Raw genomic sequence first — 10,000 nt, forward strand, 5'->3', positions numbered from 1 at the left:
GACAGAATTACACACTGAATGGCAGCTTGTGGACTGCAGACACTGCCACACACACACACACACACACACACACACACACACACACACACACACACACACACACACACACACACACACACACACACACACACACACACACACACACACACACACACACACACACACACTCACTCTCTCTCACACACACACACACACACACACACACACACACACACACACACACACACACACACACACACACACACACACACACACACACACACACACACACACACACACGCTGAATGACAGCCTGTGGACTCCAGAGGTTTACACCCTGTCACTAAAGTGCCTGCGTGTGTCTCTCTGAACATGCTTGTTTTCCCATAGCAATTTTGAATGCATTACATACTGTCTCACGGAGGCCTGTTTTAAGTGGAAGAAATTGATTAGCCTGTCTCTGCATGTCTTAGCACCTTTGCATTTCCAAAGAGACCATTGCATTGTTTCCCCTCACGCTGAAGTGTATGCATGTGTGCACGCATCTGTGTGTGTTTGTGTTTGTGTGTGTGTGTGTGCGTGCGTGCATGCCTTTAAGTGTGTCCATGATGCACCTGTGTGTGTGTGTGTGTGTGTGTGTTTGTGTACTTCTGTGTGTCTGTGAGTTTACTGTCTGTATGTCCATCTGTGTGCATGGTGTGCATACCGTATGTGTGTACCCACTTGACTGTGTGAGTGTCATTCTGCCCTCTCTACCAAGGCATTGATCTTCCTCAAACTAACAGACAGACTGACGGAGTGTTCCCCGCAGGCGGCTCTGTGCCCCGGCCGTGGCGGCCATATTTCAGATGACCTATGCAGCCAGTGGAGCCCAGAGCTCTGTGGCGGAGAACAAAGAGGTCATCCATATTGGAGAGGGGAGGCTAAATGAAAGATTATCTGCCTAAGAGAGGGAGAGACGGAGAGAGAGAGAGGGGGGGTATATGTGTGTGTGTGTGTGTGTGTGTGTGTGTGCAGATACTGTAGATTGTCTGGCCAAGAGACGGGCGAGGTTAAGAGTCATTGCCATTATGCATGGATATGAGAGAGACCGAGAGTCTGTGTGTGCATGTGTGCGTTTGCGTGTGTGTGCGTGTGTGCGTGTGCGTGTGCGTGCGTGCACGTGCGTGCGTGCGTGTGCGTGCCTCTGTGCGTGTGTCTGTGCGTGAGGTATGAAACAGCAAGGGTGAAATTGACCTGACCACTGATAAGCACCCTCAACAGCAGAGGTGTAAGGAGGAGGAATAGAGGAGGAGGAGGAGAGGGGGGAGGAAGAAGAGGGATAGAAAAGGAGGTGGTGGAGGGAGAGGAAGAGGAGGAGGAGGTGGTGGAGGGAGAGGAGGAGGGGGAGGAAGAGGAGGAGGAGGTGGGGGACAAGGAGTTGTAACCTAATGCGTCAGACATGATGAGAGGAACACATGCACGCACTCATTCACACACGCACGCATGCACACACACACACATACATACATGGACACTTCAACCATCCATCTAATGCTCTCTTTCTCTCTCCAACTTCTTTTGCTCATTTACTCTCTCTCTCTCTCTCTCTCTCTCTCTCTCTCTCTCTCTCTCTCTCTCTCTCTCTCTCTCTCTCTCTCTCTCTCTCTCTCTCCGCTAATGTGTCCTGCAGTAACCTTACTTAATTCTGCGCGTTTGTAAGCCCTCACAATGTGTGGACCCCCTGCAGGTGTACAAGAACACAAGAGTTCATCTGCCCCAGCAGAGCTATTGCATCACTGATTCTTGAAAGTTTGGCAAAAACATGTCACTGCAGTAAAATATTAATTCTGTTGAAAATCAACTAAATTTTCACAAACAAAATGAACCCAGGTAATGGCCAAGGGGTCTGTCACACGAATACACAGTTGTTTGAAATATTTAAGTGTAATTTTATTACTTTTCATGGCTATAAACCTGTCCACACCCTGTAAAAACGCCTGTCCCAAGGACTGGCATCATCATTTCAATTGACTTAAAATACAAAAATCACTAACAGAATTGAACAATATCACCATGATGTGGAAGACCATATTAAAGTGGTTGTACAGATCTGCACATAGTGGATGTAAAACAATATTTACTATTATTTACTGATTGCTCAAAATGTGTCCAGCATATTGGTCACCACCGTCAGATTTTTTCTAAAAGACAATAAAATCAGGTATGCACAAGGTAATTTTCATTACTGAGGACCCCCTTTCAAACCTTTAGCTCTACTGTCTACTTCACCATCACTGAAGCTCCTGTAAGTTTATTATTTTGTCCTCAATTTGTTTAATTTGTTTGGACACTGGTACTGTCCCAACCATAAACTGTCAACACCGTCAGGGGTTTTTAATAGTATTGTATTACATTAATGTTAATAAATATATTTTTTTTCAGAAAAGGTATGAAGCAGACCAAGAAACAGAGCGAAAATGAAATGGCTAATGTGAACAAACAATGCATAATATTTAAAAGAGTGCTTTTTTGTCTCACACCGTCAGATGTCACCACCGTCAGATTTTGTTCTGCTCATCATGTTGTTCCATATTTTAACTAAATTGTGCTGTTAATGAAACATTACTAGGCATGTTAGTAATAATTGTGATCCAAAATGATACTCTAGCCACCACTGAGGTGCATTTGGAGGTTTTTTTGTCAGAAAACCTGACGGTGGTGACATCTGATGGAGTTCACCAAAAAACACATGTTTTACGTGTTTTTGATATGTTTTAAGAATATGCATACAATAAGTATCTACAGTTATGTTGAGTTGTTAAAGTAATTCACTTTAATACAGTAAACATGTGTTTTTACTTCTAATTCTGTCTGCCGCTGTTGACAAAACAAGAAAGAGCCCATTTTATGAAAAATGTTAAACATGGGGAGCTTGGCCAATGCATTCACTGCACAGCCAAGACCTACATCTATGATAATACACCTCTATATTTTGGATTTGAACAACTTAAAAGCTGTTTTTACCACATTTTGAACAACCAGTGGCTTACTTCCTAGATAATCTAACTAATGAAGTAAAAACACATGCTCATACTGTGCACACACAAAAATAAAGTGTTTATGCAAGATGCCATTGACTTGAGAGGGCTAATTTATTTTGCTAAATGCAAGTACTAATTAGGCCACTTTCACCACTCTGTCACCACCGTCAGTTCTTAAGTCACTCACCGTAAGTAGGAGTTTTTGGACATTTTTAAAGGAATGTGCTTACAACATTTTCCTTAGGAGTTGTTTGAAAATATGAAAGTAATAGCCAATTTAAGCCTACACGAATATTTGTGAAATTACAAAAAATTGTTTGTTGTATTTAGGCGTTAAGTAAGCATCGTATGACGGTACATATTTTAAAATTAGAACACATGAAACAGTATTAAAATAGAACAAAAGTGAATTTTCAACATTTAAAGGCATATGTGTGAACCAAAAAATACACATAATCACTTAAAAACTCCAGATACATATGCAACCAAATCAATACAATTTGAATAACTTTTAATTGTGTCTGACGGTGTTGACAAAAAACAAGGTATGATCGGAGAAAAGCCTGATTTCTGAAAAAAATACATAATGGGGAGATTGGCCTTGTGCATTTCTGAAAAGCCAAGACCTTAGTCTACGAGGATATACCATATAATTTTGTAATTCACTTTGTTTTTTTCTGTCAACATTACAACCTGTTTTAGCCACTTTCTCAAGAATCAGTGGCATGGCTCTCTGGAGGGTCTTCTGCCCCACGATATTGCAACATATACTGTACCCCCCATCTATTGCCCCGCACAGTGCAACCTTGCAGAGGGTTCTTCTGCCACAATGTCCCTTTGGGGAGATCATTAGGCTAGTGTGAATGCTGCTGTTGCAAGAAAAGCCCTACTGCTGCACTCATGCGGTCCCTGGTCCACGTAGAGTGTGTGTGTGTGTGTGTGTGTGTGTGTGTGTGTGTGTGTGTGTGTGTGTGTGTGTGTGTGTGTGTGTGTGTGTGTGTGTGTGTGTGTGTGTGTGTGTGTGTCTGTGCGCGTGCGCACGCACTGTAAGTGTGTTATACAAGACTTTACAAGTGAAAGTGAGCATGTAGCCTTTATTGGTCTTTCCAACAAATGGGTTCCACAGTATTTTTCTGTACTCAGCACAGAAATTGGTGTGTGCAGAGTGTAATCTTTCTTTTTTGCTCATATCTCCTACTCTTCACTTTCGTTTCTCAAGCATTCAAATCACATTCCTTCCCTCCCGTTCACCACCACTCTGTGTATTTGTGTGTGTGTGTGTGTGTGTGTGTGTGTGTGTGTGTGTGTGTGTGTGTGTGTGTGTGTGTGTGTGTGTGTGTGTGTGTGTGTGTGTGTGTGTGTGTGTGTGTGTGTGTGTGTGTGTGTGTGTGTGTGTGTGTTTGTGTGTGTGCATTTGGTTTGGTTTCGTTTGGTTTATTTATGGATATAGGAAGACAAAAAGGTATCCAAGGGATAACATGTAAAAGCGTAAACACTTCCAACATGGTCCCTGATGGAAGAGGACAAGACATAACAAAAACATGTAACGGATATCACATACACATACGCCATCACATTCCTACGTCACCTAGTTCTCCACTTTATTCCACAAAAATACTCTAACTCTTTGTTTAAAACACCTTTTTGTTTCTGCCATTTTAATGTTTAGTGGAAGGCTATTCCATAGCATAATCCCTGTATAGAAGAAAGAGCTGCGAGTTGTGCTTTTTGAAGCTGGTACCTTACAGGAGCGAACACTTGCTCTTGTTCCATGGGCATGTTGAGTATGCACCATTACAATCTGGGATCCCAAGTACTTAGGGGCTATCACATTACAGTTTTTCTCAATTGGTTTTGTACATTTCTCACAACAGAATAGTGATTCTCAAAAGTTTTTGTTCAATTGTGACTTCCCGGTGTTACCTGTGCACATGGTCAAATCAGTTTCTCATTGTTTTCGGCATATAGCAAATGCTCTTGTCCACCATGTCTTGCCTGTGTACAATTCTCAGTGATTTCGTACATTATCAATTGCTTTTGTCATATCACTCAAAAAGCTGTGTCACTGAATGCATGAAACTATCTCAATCTTATCTGATCAATGTACTATAAAACTGAATTTACAACATTTCCCATCCAATCTAAACAACATTTCGTTTCAGAAAAGATCCTCAAGAGTGTACTATTCAATTGACAACATGAGAAATTGATTTGACTAGCTTTTCCATACACTATGACACAATGACTAACCATTCTGCTGGCGCTGATACGTTCATTGACACAAAAAACTTGATTTTGAAAGACAAATAAGGGTTTTGAGCAAGAGTTTTGCAGGTTATCCACCGTGTTTTGCCATTTGTTAAAGCTGTTTTGAGAATGAATATTATGTTTTTCAAATTGCGAGAGAGATTCAAGAAATGTACAAAACCAATTGAGAAATACTGTAATAATGTTAAACCTATGATTCCGTTTTAGCTGTTCAACCCTTAATTTCACAGGCAGATAGTCCACTTTCTTAAAATCATTTGAAGTAACATGATACCTAGATGGTTTATCTAATATAAAACGGATCATGTTGTTCTGCATAACCTGCATTTTATTTTTTATTTTCACTGTCAGGCCACTGTACCAGGCATAGTCGAAATAGCACTGCACAAGCGCTGACACAAGAAGTTTTTTAACTTAAAAAATCTAATTGCCTTGTGTTACGGTACAAAAATTTCAATTTAGAAGCACTTTTATACAATAGCTTCTCCACAATTGAATGACCAGTCAAAGTCTGATCCAGTGTTAAACCTAGATATGTAACTGTTGATTTTGTTTGTATTTCGTTACCGTTACATGTGACTTTTAACTCAGGTGCCTTTTTTTATCCTATGTTTGGTACCAAATAAAATGCATTCCGTTTTCCCCACATGCAATGACAGTCTATTGTCTAGCAGTCACTGTCTTACATTGTTCAACTCATCAGTGAGGGTGTGTTGAATCTGAGAGATGTCTCTGCCAGATAAAAGTAGAGAGGAGTCATCAGCATAAAGAATGGCTTTACATTTAACAGCTGCTGGCATATCATTTACATAAATAAGGAATAACAAAGGGCCTAAAATTGAACCTTGGGGCACCCCACACAATATTTGCAAGGGTTCTGACAATACCCCATCATAATCACAAATTTGATGTCTATATGATAGGTATGATTTAAACCACTGTAATAATGCCTGGCCAAAACCCATGCATTGCAACTTAGATAAAAGAATTGAATGGTCCACCGTGTCAAATGCTTTCTGTAAATCTAATAAAACCATGCCTGTATAATTTCCATTTTCACTTTCTTGTCTGATGTAATCACATAGGTGAGTGAGGCATGTGTCGGTGGAGTAAGCAGACCTAAAACCAGATTGGAGGTCATAAAGCAAGTTGTTCTGGGTTAAGTACTTCTCCATTGAAGACCACTCTTTCTAATATTTTAGACAAAGTTGGTAGGATTGACACCGGTCTATAATTTTTAACATCAGTCCTACTACTTTTCTTGAATAGAGGGAGAACCTTGGCCCTTTTCATTTCAGTTGGAACTTTTCCAAGTTGTATAGACAAATTAATAATATGTGCAATGGCGCCCCCTGTAACATTAGCACTATCCTTAATAAATCTGGCTGGGATTTGATCCAGGCCAGTGGCTTTGTTGGTGGATAATGATGCCAACATCTCCCCTATCTTTTCATTTGACACTGAGCAAAGCTCAAACGAGTCAGGTAATACATCTTTATAAATTGACCTCAGAAATTTGACTCCAAACTTCCCAGATCCTACTGGAAGATGTGAAGCCAAGCTGGCAGCAATTGTAGTAAAAAACGTATTAAAATGATTTGATATGACTTTTTGTGTCAAAGCAAACTGTATTGTTAATATCAATCCCAGTATTACAACTATTAGTATTTGATTTTCCAGCACCAATGTCTTTTAGTATTTTCCACAGCTTCTTTGGCTGGTGAATATTTTCTGTAACTGCTTCAGCATAGTACTCAGCTTTCGCTTTCTGTATATGATATCTTGCTTGGTTCCGTGTATATACATATTTGTGCGTGCGTGCGTGCGTGCGTGCGTGCGTGCGTGCATGCGTGCGTCTTTGTATCCCATTATGTGTGCCAGTGCAAGTGTGTTAGTGTCTGCACAGTGTGCAGTATGCCCTGCTCCAGCTCCAGCCCAAACCCCAGCCCCAGTCCAAACCCGAGCCCTAGTGACCAGCGGCAGCTACCAGCCTCCTCTTCGAGCCTCAGCAGTAGTCCCGGGACCAGCCTCCTCTCCCAGCCATAAAGCCTCATCCCTGTGCCAGCCCCAGTGTGCAGGGGCGGGCCTAGGAGCGGGCCCGACCGGGCAATTGTCCAAGGCGGCACCCAAGAGGGTATCGGCACCATCGCAAAAGCCGGCCCCGACGACATTGTGAAAATTGCCAATTACCGCTATTAACCCTCAAGCGACCGGCCTGTTTTTGCGACTAATCTGACCGAGCGGGGTCATTTATGACCCCAAGGAGTTTATATAGAAATACCACCCTATAAATTATTTTTTTGGGTTCATTCAAATTTATTTACATTTTGTACATACTTGTCCCTCATCTAAAGCAAAAAAATGTGAATTTGAACATTTTATTGTTTTGCTAAAAATTAGTCAAACTTACATACGTATATGCTAAATATGATGTATGCCCTCATTTGCATATGTAAACATCAAAATACAAAAAACATCCAATACATTTTTTTCTTCTCTCATCACCAGTAATCATCTGAGAAAGTTTCATATTGATAGCTATCATTTACATTTTTTAGCCTATTCACTTGTAGTAGTCTTACCGTAATAATACAGTATATTTATGCTAATTATGGAAATTGCTCAAAGTGAAACTTTGGGAAACCAAGCTAAATTCTATCCATTAGGCCCATAGATGATATTCCTGCAATAAAACTTTAAGGTACTCAACATTTCTGGGTTCATGAAATCACAAGATCAGAGAATATGGTAATTTACATAGACAAAACCATGTCTCAAACATATAACCTTGTGCACACTCAAAATTTCTCTGAAACTTTTTCTGGACATTGTAGCTGTGAAAATCTGTCTTCCATATGTATTAGAGCAAAGAAATAATTCAACTGATGCTTCAGCCTTTGTATAGTCATATAATAAGGAAAATTCTAAAATCGCCATTGATTTCTACACTGATGACTTGTTTCCTCCCTCTTTGTTCATCAGGATGACTTCCATTTCATATTCTAATCATGTGTCTAGGACCACTGTGCCATGATATCAACAAATATGGAGCAATAACAGAGGAAATGCTACCTGGGTGCCCTCACAATATGCTTCGTTGGCTATCGCAGGGGTGCCCTATTTATTTATATAATATATTGTATTTTAATACTATAAATGTTTATATTATGAATATTTTAGGTCTGCTGACCATGGCCTGCCCCAAGACACAAAATACAAAAAACAGAGTTTGAAAATTACAACAACAATGGACATTATAATGTTGAGTATGTCATGGATCCTCTCGGGGTCATAAATGACCCCAGAGGTGTTTTGATTATAAATCCCACATAGATGGTCCAAATCTCACGAAAATCATTCACAACATGCAAAACCTATGTATTGACAAACTCCTAGAAGGACAAGTTTTTCTGATGAAAATTGAAGAAATGGTGTATGAAAATATGTGCCCGGGGTCATAAATGACCCCAGTCGGTCGCTTTAGGGTTAACATGTTATTTCCAGGCTATTACCACACTCTAGAAGCAATAACATGGTGTTAGTGTTTTTTTATCAGTAGTTATAAGTTTTTTTCCCACCTATTTTGCATTTTTTTTCCATGAAGGGTGAGGCCATGGTGGGGGCGGGGCGCAGGAGGGGGCGTCACCTGGAGCGCTGCTCATTGTAGGATGGCCACTGCCAGTGTGGTTGCTTAATCTCCACAGACAGCTCCTCTCCAGGCAATCAATCTCTGCTGCGGGAGGAGAAGACACTCTGTCCATCACACCGTCCATCCCTGACACACACACACACACACATACACACACACACAGATACACATACACACACACTTGCGTGCGCACGCACGCACACATGCACGCACACATGCACGCATACACGCACGCACACACACAAAAACACACACACACACACACACACACACTCATGCTGTGTGTGTGCATGCGTGCATGCGTGCGTGCCTGCGTGCATTCATGCGTGCGTGTGTGAATGCTTGCATGCGTGCGTGTGCAAAGATACTCTGTCCATCACGCCAGCCGCTCCCTGACGAAGGGAAGAGCCCAAGACGTCACTTATCTCCACGGTAGCGGTATCCCGGGCGACGGCACCGCCTGCTTCCACGTCCCCACCCCCCTCCAGGCTCTGCCATCCCATAATTGATACCTCCTGCACGGCGCCGCGGCGACCTCTCTAAATGGCCGGGGCCAGAATAAATGGGTCGCGCGTGGCTACGGTATATCAGGCCTCATGCATTATACATTGGAGAACAATGAGGCAGTTTCGCCGTTTTTCTTTCTCTTTTTTTTAACAGTGTCTCTCTTTTAATGGTGACATTCCACGGATTCCGTGATGATGGTTAAAGGGGTAGGGGCGGGGTCGAGGGGATATGGATATAGGCGGTAGTCATTTTATGAACTTCTTTTATATACTGAGGTCGGTCGGTGTTGAAAAAGGTTTGCCTGGGTGGTCTTCCTAAAAGAGATATCAAAAATCACACTTTGCATACTTAAGGAGACATTGTGGGTGGGGTTGTTATGGTATGTCGTTGATTTTGTTGCTTGTTTGTTTTTTTGCCAACTGACATTTTTCATGAAATTGCCTCATTTTTTAATACCACTTAATGGGTGTTTCTCGTGTTTTTGATATTTGCGTGGTGCTTCATCAAATGAGCTCATATACCTCGGTAGAAACAGTGCCACCCATACCGGTAATGGTAAAAAAGTACTGTGATT

At 41.5% G+C, this 10,000-nt stretch overlaps 1 protein-coding gene across 3 annotated transcripts in view; it reads left to right on the forward strand.

Moving 5' to 3' along the window:
• Window positions 1-10,000, forward strand: part of cadm2b (cell adhesion molecule 2b) — a 345,952-nt gene that overhangs the window by 163,227 nt on the left and 172,725 nt on the right. The gene's annotated exons all lie outside the window — the stretch shown is intronic.

Source organism: Engraulis encrasicolus, chromosome 8, assembly GCF_034702125.1.
Source record: "Engraulis encrasicolus isolate BLACKSEA-1 chromosome 8, IST_EnEncr_1.0, whole genome shotgun sequence".
NCBI lineage: Eukaryota > Metazoa > Chordata > Actinopteri > Clupeiformes > Engraulidae > Engraulis > Engraulis encrasicolus.